A 15,329-nucleotide genomic window follows, 5' to 3' on the forward strand; every position below is an offset into this window, starting at 1 on the left:
ACACAGCCAACACTGCTCTTTCTTCTCAACTCCTGCATGCTTTGAAAAGTATTCATCTGCCTGTATTTAAAAAAAAAAAAAAATCAAGTACAGCTCAAAAAGTAATTGTAATCTAAACTAGATAGAAAAAAATATTTTTTTTTTCTAAGATGTTAGGGGGATCCTCACTTGTCCTGCACTGCAAACGATGGCTTTATCCGTGTTTCTTTGCACAACTGCTCGGCCCAGCCACTGCCCTCAGGCACCAAAGAGACTATCAAGGTGCCTTTGTTTTTCTAGCAAGTCTAGTATAGAATATCACTACAAAACTTTAAAGATATAGTTACTTGTGTATCATACTTCTATGCCATATCAAGAAAACCAGTTAGTAGGGACTTGCTGCTGTAATTCTGAGCCCATTTACTGTACAGTCTAATAAATCTTCTTGCTTTCCAGAGGGATTAAGCTATTAAAACCCTCACTAATGGCACAAACAATAACTCCAAAATCTAGCTGCTGCTTACGGAGGCATTACACTGCCTCTTCCCAAGCTATCAAATATTATATTGTTACTATGCAGATAAATGAAGCAAAACATAAAACCATTTCATCAGTCTGCCTTGTACTTAGGCTTTGAAAGCAATGCCTGAGCAAGTCTCAAGACGGCAGCATTAAGGGCTGTAAGAAGCCTCTCAGGAGGAGCCTTGCGATATGATTTCAGGGAGCTGGGCTCTCTCTTGGGGCAGGGAAGCCCAGCCCACCGCATCGCTGGTTTGGCAGCACCCCCCGTCCCTTTTTCTGTAGCGGTACTGTGGACGGCACAAGCGACGGCTGTGACTTGTCTCTCCTGGATACCCCAATTCAGCCCCTTTTCAGTTGTCTCCACCTTTGTGAGCGCGTACCCCACCGCCGAGGGAACGCTGCTGGGAGGGGAGCGGGGCAGCACACGCAGCCATCGCCTTGGGCTGCTGCAGGGATCGGGTGGAGGGCTGAGGAGCTCCCAGCAAACCCCCCAGCGAGTTGGGTGAGGTGCAGCAGCTTTAAGCAGTAACTGAACTGTCGGTTCTGCTTTCCAGCAACCCAGGGACCTACGGGGAAAAATAACTGCACCTGCCAACTGTATTTAACTTACAGGCGCCAGCACGGGTCTGTGCTCGGATTGCACTGCCAGGCACAGGCGTTAGAGCTGCCCGTTTTTCCGCTCAGCAACACATCATTACCTTCTTAGAACAATGTAAACCACATCTTTCTAACTATTTGTCTTCATGAAGTAAAAATACAACAAACCAAACAGGGGAAGCCCCATACGCCTTTTTCTTGACAGTGCTGTTTGGTGAGGTGTGATGAGTGGACCATCCAGAAAGGTCTCACTGGGGGTTAATTGTTCAGAGCAAACAAAAACCCATCTAAATAAGACAACTGCAGGCAGCAGTCACTGCTTTGTAGACATAGACATATCATCTACTCCTTCCCACCGTGCAGCCTGGCTGGCAAGAACAAGTAATTGGATCGTTTTGTTCCTCTGGATCATTAGCAACTTCCTCCTAACAAGGCATCTGATCACAGTCCTGAAGAGAAAGCAGACTTCACATCAAGGAAGTTAAGAGTAAGCACACGTCCCTCCTCACAGCCCTCTCCCGAAGCTCCCAGCTCCCTCCGCGCAGCAGCTGGCGGGCCCTGGGGTGCTGGGAAGCCAGGGGTGATGCTTCGGCCTCTCCAACCGAGGAGGGTACAGCAGAGGCACCGCAGGGGAGGACAACCAGCATTCAAACTACTCGGATCCTCAGCTGCAGTGAGTACAAGCAATCTGAAAGGTTCCTCAGAGCATAATTTGGCCAATTATTTACATTAATTTACACATGGTTTTACCGATGTGAAACAACACCATTTTTGTCCTTAAAAAACAGCCTCCGCGGTATCTCTGTTACCAGCTTCTCCAATCCTGCAGTCTCCGTACAGGTCACATTTAATCATCAGCGCTGGCAACTATTACATTATCGTGTCAGCTCCTATTTGTTAGTGACTTATTAAAAAAGATAAGCATTTTATACTGATGACAGACAATGGCAATGGCTATAAAACCCCATCCCCACTGGGCTCTGGCAGCAGCTCTCTCGCATACGTGTGCTACGGAAGCACGGGCACCTGCTCTGCCTGAACAGCACTGTGGTTTTCTCTGCAAGTGTTTGCCTTTCCCAAAATATAAGCATCTGAGCTCAGAAGTTATTTTTGTCCGAAAGTTACTTTAACTGCTTATTGGAATGAGCGTGATACAGAACATTTAACAGCTACAGTTACAGCTGTGATCCTCACAACACATCATACCCCAAACACCCACGTACCAGCTCTGTTAGGCAGGATAATTGTGAAAATGTGTTAACATATAAAGTGTACACATATTTTTGGCAGCACTACCTCTAACGGACTGATATGTTGATTTATATCCCAAGACAAGTTTGCTGACAGTACCTGCTAGCTGCTTAAACCATTCTAACCTTCATCTTAAAGGTGGGAAGGTATTTTACATTTAAGCCACAGTCAAAGAATAGTCAAATCACATGAAAAAGGAAGATAACACATCTAAACAGTCACATAGTAGCTCTCTGAGTAGCTGGATAATGCTCAGACAGGTATTGAAGGGAAGGCGTGAGTGTCCCAAGGTACGTGCTGTGGGGGACAGAGGGGACAGGAGTGCCCAGTCCCTGCCACCCCAGCCGCGTGCTGCCTGGCAGCTCAGATCTGAGCTTTCTGCTGGCAGCCAGCATGTAAGGCCAAATTCCTTCAATGCACGGACCGATCCAGTACAGCGGCAGTAATTTAAATTTTGATTGTACCGCTGGAGAGAGGATAAGCCACATAACTCATGGTCTATTTAGCCCTAAAAAGTCAGAACATATCTACTTTGGAAATCCTTTTCTGCAGCTCAACGTTACGCACGTACATCTTTAGGTTGGTAACAGAAAAATAAAAAGCATAGTTTTCCCCTCCTGCTTCCCTTTTCACAGCATGGTGAACAGCTATCAAACCTACACACCTGGAGTAAAGTTTCAAGGGTCTTTTAGAGAAGAAAAACACCTGCTTTTCAAGACACAGATACATAATTCCAGGCTGGATTTAGGAATTGTACAAAAAACCCCAGTGTTTAAGGTGCACAGACCACAGCAACGCAGGACAAAGCATCTAGCCATGCATCATGAGGTTATATATCTTTGCATATCTATAGCTTATAGCAACAGAACGGAAATAAAAACATCAACCCTGTGCTTAAACAAAGCAGCTTTAACAAAACAAAAGCGCCATGTCTTCTTTCACCCAGCCTGATATTATTGCCCACTTCAGGACAAGCTTTGCATGTCACACAGGGCTACCCCGATCTGGTTGTGGGTCCCTTACTGGCTGCTTACCAGTCTCTGCTGAAAACATAGACTGCATGAACTAAAACGCAAAGCCTGAAGCTTGGTTTCCATCAGTTTTGAAGAGAGGGCAAGCTCAAAAGCACCCCTCTCCGCCTGGCTGCCGGTGCAGAGCATCGCTGCTGCTGATTGCGCAAGCGGGTGTGTTTTCCCTGAAAATTAATGGCAAGTGAACGCATAACCTAGGATCAAAATGACATTTTTCACTATCGCTTTACATTCTACTGGCTTCTCAGAAATCCTTGAAAGTTGTCTCATGCAGTCACGTACACATTAGCAACTATATTCTGCAGCTAAATTCTTTCACCAAATGACATGACACCGAGCCAGCTCGCAGTTAAGCTCTCCATTTCCTTTGCTTTCCTAATGAATTGGGAAATAATGGCTGTAAGCATCGTGCAGCCAAAGCAACACTAGCTTCCTTCGTTCTGAAAAGCCGTGTTTATCTGTTTTTCTCTCAGCATATGCTCCAGGAGACCTTTTACATGAACAGCAAAGGCAAATCTTTTACCCCGGTGCCAACAGAGGCAGCACAGCTCAGTGACCCCGACCACGTAAGACCCGGTGACTCTTCTTGCTGCCCAGAAAGCCCCAAGTTCTCTTTGTGCTTTTCATTTCTTCCCTACCAAGTTCCCTCTAGGAGTTTCCACTAAAAAATCCCGATTATTTAGAACATCATCATTTTTTTCCTGCTGTTAAGCAGCCTGATACACAATACACATTTTAGAGGGAAAGACGGAGGGGTGTTTTCTTTCCTGACAGGGTTTCACGGACAGTAACAGAGCGGACAGAGATGCAGGCACTTCTGCTGCCAACTCATTACAACACCTACAAGAATTCAATACAAAGTGTGCTCCAAATTACAGCTTGGACAGCTGGCAAGTATTTGGCGTGCCTGCTCGCATGCAGCCTTCAAATAAAAATAGAAGAACCCTTCTAGTCTGAACAGTGCCACCATTTAAAAGGAGTGGGCACAAGACTTTGGAGAGTTTGCAAACCTTGCCCTAAAAATTACACCGTTCCTATCAAGCAGATGAACTTGGCAGACACGATCCACCCTCTTCACCAGAGCATGTTTTCGTTTAGCAATCGCTAGTGAGCTTCGTGTAATTTCTGCAGTTACTCATAACTTACCTTCCAGTAAGTGATGGATGCACATTCTGCAAACGACAGTGCTGCAAGAGCCAGCGTCAGAGCAGTCAATGCATTAGCAGTTCCCTCGCGCCCTGCTTCTAAGCGCTCCCCTGAAACCCCAGATCTCTGGGAAGCCCCAACCCCCCCCCCCCCCGGTTTTAGTTCACTGAATTTTACAGTTCATTACTGGCGTAAAGCATTCACAACCATACTCTTACATACTACTCTGAAGGCTTTTTCTTTCACTATGCAAAAAGCAGAGGTTAAGGAAGTAACACTGCTTATAGCAGAGAAATAAAATCTGGTTTAAGTTAGAGGAACTGGCTAAAAATGCCGCATTTTTCTTGCTTAGCAAAACCCTGGCGCTCTGTACTGATGGTTCTACAGTAACTGGTGGTAGTTATTCAACGGCAGAATTTTCAGCTAAATTCTGCTGTTTCACCAACTATTTCTAAAGAGAACAACCTGGACAATAAGCAATGCTGCTCAAACACTTTGTTAAAGGGATTTTGCTGGGAAATTTTGAAGCTTTGATTACAGTTGCTTTCACAGATATTTTCTCATGGTGTTCACTTCAAAAAAATCCCACTGAAAATACTTTTCCTCAAAGTACATCATATAATATATTAGTGAACCTCAATATTGGCAAACACAAGCTAAGCAGCAACATAAAGCATAAAGTTTTCCACACGTGATGGTTTGAACAAGAAATAGAGAAGGCAGAGACCTCGGCGACGGCCACCTCTGGGCTTTACAGCCTGGCTTAGACATGGCCTGGCTGTGTAAACCGACGCCGACGGGCACCAGGAGCGTCCGGCTGATGCGGAAATAAAGCAGTGCCTGTGCACGGCCCTGCTTCTCAACTGCTGCTGCCTGAGGATCAGTACACGAAAATATACGCACCAGGTAACGCGTCGAAGCTGCAGATAACGGGGAACAGCGTCGAAGCAGAAGAGCGAACACCCAGCAGCAGTGTTTCCGATCCACGAGACTTCTATTTCTGGGGAGAGGTGCTGAGTTTCCTTCCCTAATCCTTCAAATCAAGCTCAGTCTGGCACTTCATTCTCCAAGTAACAGTCTGTCCCAGCAGAGTTTATGTTTAGACTCTGGCATTAACCCTGGCAAATGTGTTTGGAAACCTTCTGTTTCTAGATTTTTTCCATATTCAGCACGCCAGAGATTACTCGGAGGCAGCAGCGCTGGGTACTGGGGAGACCAAGATAACGTACAAATCCTGTTTTTATTGAAGTTCACCACAAAGGCTGAGCTAGCTTTCACATCAGGCACAATAGTAACTTTAATTCTGTTTTTTAGAATACAGCCCATGAATGCATACAGGCATGTAATAAGGCCTAAAATAGAGATATCCTTTTATTTTACCTTTTTTCATCCTACTTTTCAGCTCCTTAGAAGAGTTGATGAAAAAGGAGGGCAGAACAAAATTAGAAGCGATATAAAAGCATGCTGAAAGCGACTTGATAGCAAACTGCTTTGGCCCTGAATTATTTTGTATAGCTATGACAGTGAATTATCTAAGTACAGGAGGCGATTACTATTAAACATCCAATAGACAAAAAGAATTACCAGTGAAAGGAAAGGTCAGGACGACTGCTGAGAAGAGATAAAACGTTTTCAGAGAAGATTTCTCTCTTCAGGAAGACACACAGGTCAGTAAAGTGCAAAGAACTGTTGTTGCATGGGGAGAGATGGAGTATTTTTGTCCATGGCTCCTGTTTTCTGCTGATTTCCGAGATTCTTTGGTTCTTTGCTTCCAACAAAACTGGAATGCGTACCTACAATTATTACAGCCTTGTACGCCCAACACAGAACGTAACGCAGGCTTGGCAGGATTTATAGCTTTAAAATTCTAGCAAACAAAATCTAATTTGAAGTTGATCAGTCGAAACAGCTTTTCTTTGTAAGGAAACAGAATTGCAAAATCTTCAGACTTCTTATTCAGGGGGACCAGAGCCACAATGCAGGATCAGAGATCAAATGCAGGGACCTGGCTGGGGGATACCACATGCCTATCTATTCTCCAGCTCTGCTCGGAAAGGCCACATCTAAGTTTAAATAGTTTTGCCAGCTGGAGCAAACAACAGACTTCATTCTTAAAGACAGCAGGAAATACCAGACTTTAAAATTCTGCTGTAGTGCCAAATTCTTCATTTTTGTGACTTTTTTATGCCTATCCCTACTTGAAAATAAATTCACATTTTGTAAGCGTTCTACCCCAATATTTTAAGCATCAGGATCTCAGTTCTTCTAATATTTATAGACAGGAGTATCTCCTCCACGATTTAAACCCACACTTTTAAAACTAAAACCAAAACAAGCCTAAGCAGCCACTCCACCCCACCAGGAACGAGTCCCAGAGGCGGGTACGATCTGCCCAAGAGCAGCAACACCGAGTTGCATCAAACTAGATGAACATGGAGGCATTTTCACAGGCAAGGCAGGGACGGACGCTGCGCATGAGCCGCTGCTCCAGCCGGTGGGTGCAGAAGGGCCCTGGGAAGCGACCGCTCCTGGAGATCACCAGCTAAAGCAGCGAGTGGAAGGGCACAGAGCAGCGTCTGCGGGACTTTTCTGCTTCTGTTGAATGTTTTTCACTAACAGTAATTATTGTCTCTATCATCCTGTATATCTGCAAAGCTTGGAAAACATGAAGAACGGTGGAAAATAGGATGCTTAATAAACTAAGTGGTCTGGAAAAGAAAAATTCAACAAATGCAAGTTATTTAGACTGGACTAACCAACTGCACAATGAGAAGACAGAAGTTGTCCCACTAAACAGGATGGGTTTGGGGTTTTGTTTGTTTGGTTGGTTTTTTTAAAGTACCTAGAGGTTATACTGCATTGCAAATTAAACTCTAGCAGGCTCTCGTGACAAAAATCACCACGGGATGGGTATAGGTATGGAAGTGGCTTACAGGCTGCAGGACATGAAGCAACCCCTGTGCTCTGCTCAGCATTTCTGGAGATGCAGCCAGAGCCCTGACCTGCTCCGGGTACCGCTCCAGCACATGGGGGGTTCATGGGGCAGCAGCAGGGACAGATCCACAGCACCGCTTTGCAAAGGCACGTTCCCAGCACCCTCATCAAGGCCAGGCATCATCATTCCACATCTCTACAGACACAGGCTCTGCTCCCCTGTTTGCATATCAAAACCAGTTGTTATAATCAGACAATGTTGTTTGGGTTGTTTGTTTGGGGTTTTTTTGACTATTTATGTCATTTCCTGGAGCAGTTGATTTAATTTCATGCCAGTCTAATGGGACTTCAGCAAGTTTAAGTGGTTTGTCCTTAGGAGAGGCAGCCTTACAGAAGTGTGTGCATGCATCCCCTCCAGAAACTCCTTTTTTCATGTCATTCACTAGTAAAGAGGTAATAATTGTATTGAAATAAGAAAAAAAAAAAAAAGATTATTTCACTGTGCTTTACAACCTTTAGAAACAGTTAATGGAGGATAGATGTTACAATAATGGCTCTATTCAGTTTGTCTAACAGCTTAAAGTGGAAGCTGTAAAGTATCAGTTTGTACTGTGGCAAAAAAGGTCTGCACACATTCTGGTGGCTACATCTTCCCAGTTTGTGTTTTAGAATTTAGGTTAACTCAGGCTTAAACTAACAAAAAAGTCCTAACGATCAATTAAACTCTCGCTTTCAAAGCAAGTCTCCCTTCTCTAGCTCAACCTCAGGACACAGTAATTCAATCCTGAAAAAGAAAAGAGTATCATCCTTTCAAGATAAAAAAGGCAAAAAAATGTTCGACTTAAACTGGATATCCTGGAACATAAGAAGTGGAAGTGAACAAGCAGTTCCCAAGGTGTCAAATATTTTTCTGCTGGTCTGTCTCTGGACATTAAGCCTAGGACTTGCCCTGCTAGCTCGTGGATGTCACATACCTATTTCTCATTTTTGTGGGAGCACAACAGAGTCGGATTTTGCTATCTCCTGCCACCTTCTCCTAATTATGAGAGGGACCACTCTGCTTCTGTGGGGATGAGGTGGGTTTGGGTTTTGCTCTCCCAGGTGACAGCCCTCAGGGGGTTCAGGAGATGGTTGCAACAAGGGGATGGATTGTTCCTGCAATGTGCAGAGAGCGAGGACGCCCAGCAGCGTGCGGACAGCCCTCCCGGGGGGTGCCCAGGGCAGGAGGCCATGCACCCTCCCACGCACCGGACCTTGAGCCTCGGAGGGAGCTGGAGGCACAGCTGCACTGAGCTGCTTCTCACAGGCTAGAAAAAAAAACAGATGAAATGGCTCCAAACTCCTTGGATTCACAATAGATTCAGGAGATGAGGCTTGCGTCATTTCCATTCGGATAGAATAGGCTTTTGATAAAGTTTATTTGCAGAAGGCGGCTCTTCGCCCACATGCAAAATCCTTGGTTTGCTATGAAAGATTGAGCAGCTTCTCGATGAAGTTTGCACAGTCCCTCCCATCACACCCTGGCTCGCTGGGCACTAACCATAACGAGTCCTGGCACCCCAGAAATTGTGAACTTACACAAATATCCTGATTATACACAACCCTTCTTCCTTATGGAACTCTGTTCTCCATTAGCCTTGTAACTAAGACTCCTCCCTACTTCCACCTCAATAATTAGGGGACTGAAGATGTCTTGACTGCAGTTTCTCATAGTCAGAAAAGAAAAGAATTTACAAAGAGACAATGCTCAGCTCCAAATGCAGATTTACAGTCAACGTTAATCCAGAGGGAGTCTCTAACCATCTCCTTTGGCTCCACTTCTCAAGATAGATTTTAGCTGTTCTTCCTGTTGCAACACACCAAATAATAATCTTATAACAGGATACTCGCTATTCTTTTAGAAGCGGCACTCAAATTTCTTCAACCTCCAAGCAGCCCACAGAATAGAAAGCTGCAACCCGAACTTATTGCTCTTGACAACATAATCTTTCTGCTTGGGATCAGTCTCATGCAAAAAAACCCCAGAGTCAACCATAGTGTCTAGCAATATCGTTAAACAAAAGACATGGACAACAGATACTTCCTGTGTTTCAAGGGAAATAACTGGCAGTGGAATAACCTCGATCCTAACAAGCACAGACTGACTTTGGTCTGCGGCTACACGATGGTTTCTATTTCCTCTACAGGCTCTTAGTTTGATTGGATTAACTTTAGCTGCAGGCCCTCCAGCAGTACTCCCAGTTGGATTTTCACATTAAAAAATGTGAGAAGGAGCTTTTGGAGCTGCTGTTGGGCTGGGATTGTGGGGCTTAATACCTTCAGTGCTATCAGGAGAGACTAAACATCATGCAGCCATCGAGTAAAGACTCTCGTGCTCAAGGATGCTGTGATGCCCCTACAGCAACGATGTCATTTTTAAACTATTTCAGTATACAAGCAGCTGCTGTCAATAAATTCTCCTAACTCACTCTCCTCCCTAAACGCTTCTGAACGTCCCAGATTAGCTGAGCTCAAGACCTAGCTGCATGTGATGCTTTTGGATCACATTTGCACCCATCCAAACCCTTGCGCCTATCACACTATTATCACCTGGCATGTGCAGCTCACCCCAGGATCAGTAACCTGATGCTGGATCTCCTCTGCTTTTTAAAATATCACATATTATAAAAAGACGGGTAGTTGGGGAGAAAACTACTGTCTCCTTCAGCCCAAAATACCATTTCACTGGGAGCAGGATCACGCTCAGCGATGCTCTGCCCTTTTTCCCAGGCCAAGCAGGCAGTTTGTTTTAAGAAGAGCTGTATAACAGAAAAAACCCTCAAGGAAATCAGCACACATTTTTTAATCTTTGACTCTTCAGCTCTATTTATTGTAGACTTTTTATTGGCTTGCAGCTTGCCATGCAAGTTAATCAAAACGCTGTGGGATTCTGGTGGAGACATGGTTACGGGAACAGATCAATTTTACCACCATGGACTGCAGATGTGCCCAACTTCAGCTAAGCATCTTCGCTTCCTGACTTTTCTCTGCACTACCTCCCAAGCCCAACATTTTTTTTTCTTCTAGTCTCTTCTTGCATCTTATTTTACACAAATTAACCTACCGGACTTAAGGAAGAACACAATTTCACTTCTGGATTGCAGATTTTTACCACGTGCCTGTAGGACAGTCCCTGCCTGAAGCCTGCAAGCAGTTCCCCCGTACCAGCGGGGAATCGAGGTGTCGGCCACACCAAGAGAACTGGTATTCCAGCTGAAATCCAGGCAGGCACCGGCCCAGAGCAGCTGCACACCAAGTCCTCCTAACTCCCTGTCAGTAAGGCAGGAGAGTTAAATTAGACCTCAATACTTACACCGAATATTTGGTGTAGCCCCATTTAAATCAGCAAAGATGCATTCAACACCCTCATGAAATTTTCACAGAAGCTGCACAATGTAAACCCTCAGAATCCCAAGATTTACCTACTACCTCTTACAGAATTCCATTTATGAAAAAACAGCTATTAACATGAAACAAGCAGGGTAAAGGCAGTTCTCTTATTCAGTTCTTTTCCTGCAAAAAGAAGCCACAATTCCCTCCATCTCCCCCCGGCACTTCAGGGGAAAGGGAACGATTTGCAATAGATGTGTGGTCTTTGATCACTGGTCTGAGACTGAATCTAATGGACTGTAAACTACCAACCTCTCCCATGTCAATAAATGATGTACAAATATGTATTCGTACAAACACGTATAATGCATTGGGACAGCAAGTCAGAACTGGCAAGAAAATATTCTCCTCTTTCCCAAACAGGTTAAATCATCACCACTTCGTGCACCCGCTCCTGTTGCTAAAAGAAACTCGGTTTTGTGGTTTACCTGTTTTTTCCAACGCAAGTTCTGTTCTGCAGAAGTAGGAGTTGATTCTCCTATTTTAAATAAACTGCTGTGAAACATCAACAAGCCCAATGCCTCCTCTCCCCCGCAAAGGTGGGCAGCATCGCTACCACGAGCTTAATAGCAAGGAGGATTTCAAAGAAGGAACAAACAGGAAGGATGACAGCACTTAGTTATTTTGGGGAGAAGCAAAGCAAACTTCAAGAAGCTTTAAGAACAGCCTAAAATTTAAGTAAGGCCAGTATCATTCAGAATTCCTTCAGTACGAAGTATCTCCAAAACGATCAGCACATGCAAAAATTCTATTTGCAAGCAAAAATCCCCAAGCCAACCCCAAACCTTTTCACAACCATTCTGAAGATAAACCCAATTCCAAGCACGCTCCTACGCTTCACTCCAGATCTGCGCCCTTGACCTTCCAAAATGTGACTTGTAGCCAGTGAGGTGTCTATGACTAAACTGATGTTTGTTTGTTTGTTTTTCCCAAACCCACACATTTTCCAATGGCAAAAAGTGTTGTCTTAAGACACTGGGGCAGAAACTTAAAACACACAGAAGATATTCTCCACAGCAAAGACAAGTTACAAATACTTAACAGAATCCACTGACACAGGAAGGCTGCCAAGCAGTCCAGTTACACGAGCACCAACCTTCTCCCTCCTCTCCACACCGTCTGCTCTAAACCATGAAACACGCAACTCATTGACAGAGGAACAGGGAAGAAGAGGAGAGGAGTCAATTAAATATTCCCTCCTGATCTGAACTACTTTTATTCAGTTTTCCTAGAAGACCTTTTATTATCAAAGCAAGAAAAAGCACATTTTGCAGCAGTAGTTCAAGCGCTCATCTAAATACAAACTGCACTACTTCTACCTATTTTTACATTATTATAAATATCTGGTTTTGCTGCACAGATTTTAGAAAAAGAGAGTAGTTCCAGTTTTAAACTGGCAGTAGAATATTTTAGTATCTTGTTTCAACCCTCTGATGATAATGTTTTATGTTAACTCCTGCTGGTTCACAAAACAACTAGCACTATTTGCTATTACAGAACAGCAAAAGTTAGAGATGTTCAGGTCATCAGAAGATACTCTAGAGACCAGAAGTCTCTAACTATTCTGCAAACAGTCAGAGAGGTTAAATGTTGAGTGTTTCAAGATTTGAATAGCTTTGCCTCTTTGGAGGAAGAGCTTTTACCAAAATGAAAATATCTTTACCAAAAAGATAAGAAAATATAAACTGTTTAACCTCAGCTAAATCTATTCAGAGTGAAGCCTCCAGCACTCAACAGGCTTAAGGAAATCTCCACTTGATGAAAATTCACTCAGCAGGTTCCCTTTTAGAGACTTTATGAGCATCCTCGTAGTTCAGACACTCAGCTCAGTTCCCCAGATAGGAAATTCAGACGAGGGTATTTGGAAACAGCACGAGCTGACCTCAAAACCTTACTCTCCAACGAATGCAGAGAGGAAAACTTCAGTACTTGAGAAGAGTGACCACAGTGAAAGTCAGCTTGCACAGCACCAGTTTATCCCGGTTCCCAGCTCTTCAACTTGCAAGATGATGAACACAGGAAATACAGAGAAAGAAGGAGAACAAGCACGAAGGGAGGAGAGCTTTATCAATCTGTCTATATACAAACATAACGATTGCTTTATAGACAAGTTATGTCTATCCGACAATGAGGTCATTAATCTAATGAAAATATATCAAGAAAAATGTGTTGAGACTGAAAACGACACTGTACCTCATCATTAATCCTGACCATATAACACCGCTACAGGCAAAAGAACTATTACGATGAAGACACTTAAATCACTCTACAGATGGAACTCATCACACCCCTGTAAAAATGGTTTATTAGCAATACACTTCAAAGCATTATCTGAAATTTTATCACAAGTTATTTAGTATGTATTTAATATCTGTTGTGGCTTTATTGTTGCATCTTAGTTACTTTTAAAAGTTTGTACTATTAATGATAGGTCTGCCACTGACAAATGGAGCATTGCAAGCATAATTTACTCACAAGTGGGTTCTTTGTGGGGAGTTTTTTCTTTTGAGCAACTGGCAGTGGCATTGCCAAAAAATTCTGCAAACATGCAAAGATCCAGTTAGCAATTAAGCATTAACAATAGTTTCGCTGATTATACTGTTTATGCAGAACACATTCAGCAATATGCATTGCAGCAAGAGACCGCATATACAGACGGGATAAAGTGATTCATAGCGTTTCTGTGCTAGCAGCTTTGCTGAAAATTTAAATAAAAAGAATTTTCAAAGTAAACATTTTAAGCAGAAACGTAAGCATTTAGTATTCTATGCATATACAAGCATTTCTATTTTACGCATTATAAGCATTTCTATTCTATGCATTATAAGCATTGACTAATAATGCAAATAGAGCGTTTTTGACTTCTTTCCTAGCCTCGCCGATAATTTTCAGAAAAGACGGTGCCTGGAAGATACCAAGTAAAGGCACGTAAAGCTAAAACTACTGGTTATTCTGCTCTTTGCATTGCTGACACCACCGGCTGCCGGGCATGACACAAAGCGGGTGGGTTCCTGGTGGTGCAGAGGAGAAGCCATCACCGCAGTCTGCCCACCCCAGCGTCCGGCCAGAGGCAGCCAGGGCTGCGGGCTGCCGCGCCGTCGCTCCGCCACGGAAAACACGTGGATCGGTATAAAATTTGTTAACTGCGACCATCAAGACGTGTAAGCAGACTAACTCCGTTAATGTAAGCTACTGCAGAGCAATGAGTTTGATCCAAAAGCATTTCCATTTTAGCTGGAGCAAGCATGCGTTACAGGAAGGGCGTTTGTAAGGGTTAACGGTGTTAGATGGATGCGAAGACAAAGTATTTACTTGTGAGCAAGATGTACAAAACGCCATTAGCAAAGCTGCCAGAGAGAATGCTAATGCCACCTTCCTCTCAAAGAAATTGTCAGTGGCTGTATCTTCCTATTCAAGTGGTTGCTAGTTCTCGAGAGTCACTTCCAGAAGACAGGGGAAATGCAATTACGGAAAATAGCGATATCTTTGTCAAAAAACAGCAAGCAATTAAATCTCCCCTACACACGGAAACATGTATTAAAGCTAATTATTGTACATCGGTCAATGTAATTGCAACTCAAATGCAGCATGGTCCATGTAATTAGTTGGCACTAATGGAAACCTCACAATGCAACAAATGTACTGAAACACTCTGCGTCGAGAGTATTTCCTCGCAGTATCAGGAAGTTGTGCTACTTCTGTTGTCAAATTTAAGGAGCACTTTGCCAGAGAGAAGACGGATGGATATCCCCCCTCACCTCCCCCAACAGCAACACCTGAAGTCACTGAGGTCCTCACACCTAAAGGAAGCTGCCCGGGACCTGCTGCTAGAGGCTGCAGCACGAGCTACTCTCAATATCTTGATTTGGGCACATCGGGTTACGAACAAGGCTATCAAAGCTGAAACACACAAGCAAAAAATATTTTGTTTTCCCTTTTGCTATTCTTGTTAGCTCAGCTTCCTTTTGTTCCGTTAGGTATAACCCTCACCGTTGAGAAACTGCTTACGCAACACCGAGATACTCTCGGAGAGGGCACGGCAACATTTCCGAGCCTTCAGCTGGCTACTGGGCCAGTTCCACTTTGATTTATACCGCTTGGCGATGCTCAGAGACACTCTGCCAAAGCGGGAAGATGAAGGAAGATTTGCGGCTGCAGCGAGTCCTGTCAGGACACCCAGGGCATTATTAACTCCTCAGGCAATGAGAAGACAGTGGTAGAATTTAACAACCATCTCTGCTGAGCCTGGTACCTGCTAAAGCATGAGAAGAACCACATGCTTACAAAAGAGCACACTACAAATCCCAAAATGTTGGGCAGAAAACAAACACTATTTTGTTGCAAGTTTCACAGAATTAGAAATAGTTAATCATTAAGTGATTTTACCCCTCCTGTCAGGTGCATTTCTCCAAGAAAAAAAACTAGTTTCACCTTCTGTGA

General features: G+C 43.8%; 1 protein-coding gene across 6 annotated transcripts in view; it reads right to left on the reverse strand.

Annotated features, from left to right (window-relative positions):
* GLCE (glucuronic acid epimerase) overlaps window positions 1–15,329 on the reverse strand; it is a 55,594-nt gene that overhangs the window by 17,776 nt on the left and 22,489 nt on the right. The window contains exon 1 of one of the 6 annotated variants that reach the window (XM_074837414.1): window positions 5,430–5,444. The exons of the other annotated variants lie outside the window; for them this stretch is intronic. The gene's annotated coding sequence lies outside the window, so the exon portion shown is untranslated. Of the gene's footprint in view, window positions 1–5,429; window positions 5,445–15,329 lie in introns of those variants that run through there. 6 annotated transcript variants of the gene reach the window in all.

Source organism: Strix aluco, chromosome 12, assembly GCF_031877795.1.
Source record: "Strix aluco isolate bStrAlu1 chromosome 12, bStrAlu1.hap1, whole genome shotgun sequence".
NCBI lineage: Eukaryota > Metazoa > Chordata > Aves > Strigiformes > Strigidae > Strix > Strix aluco.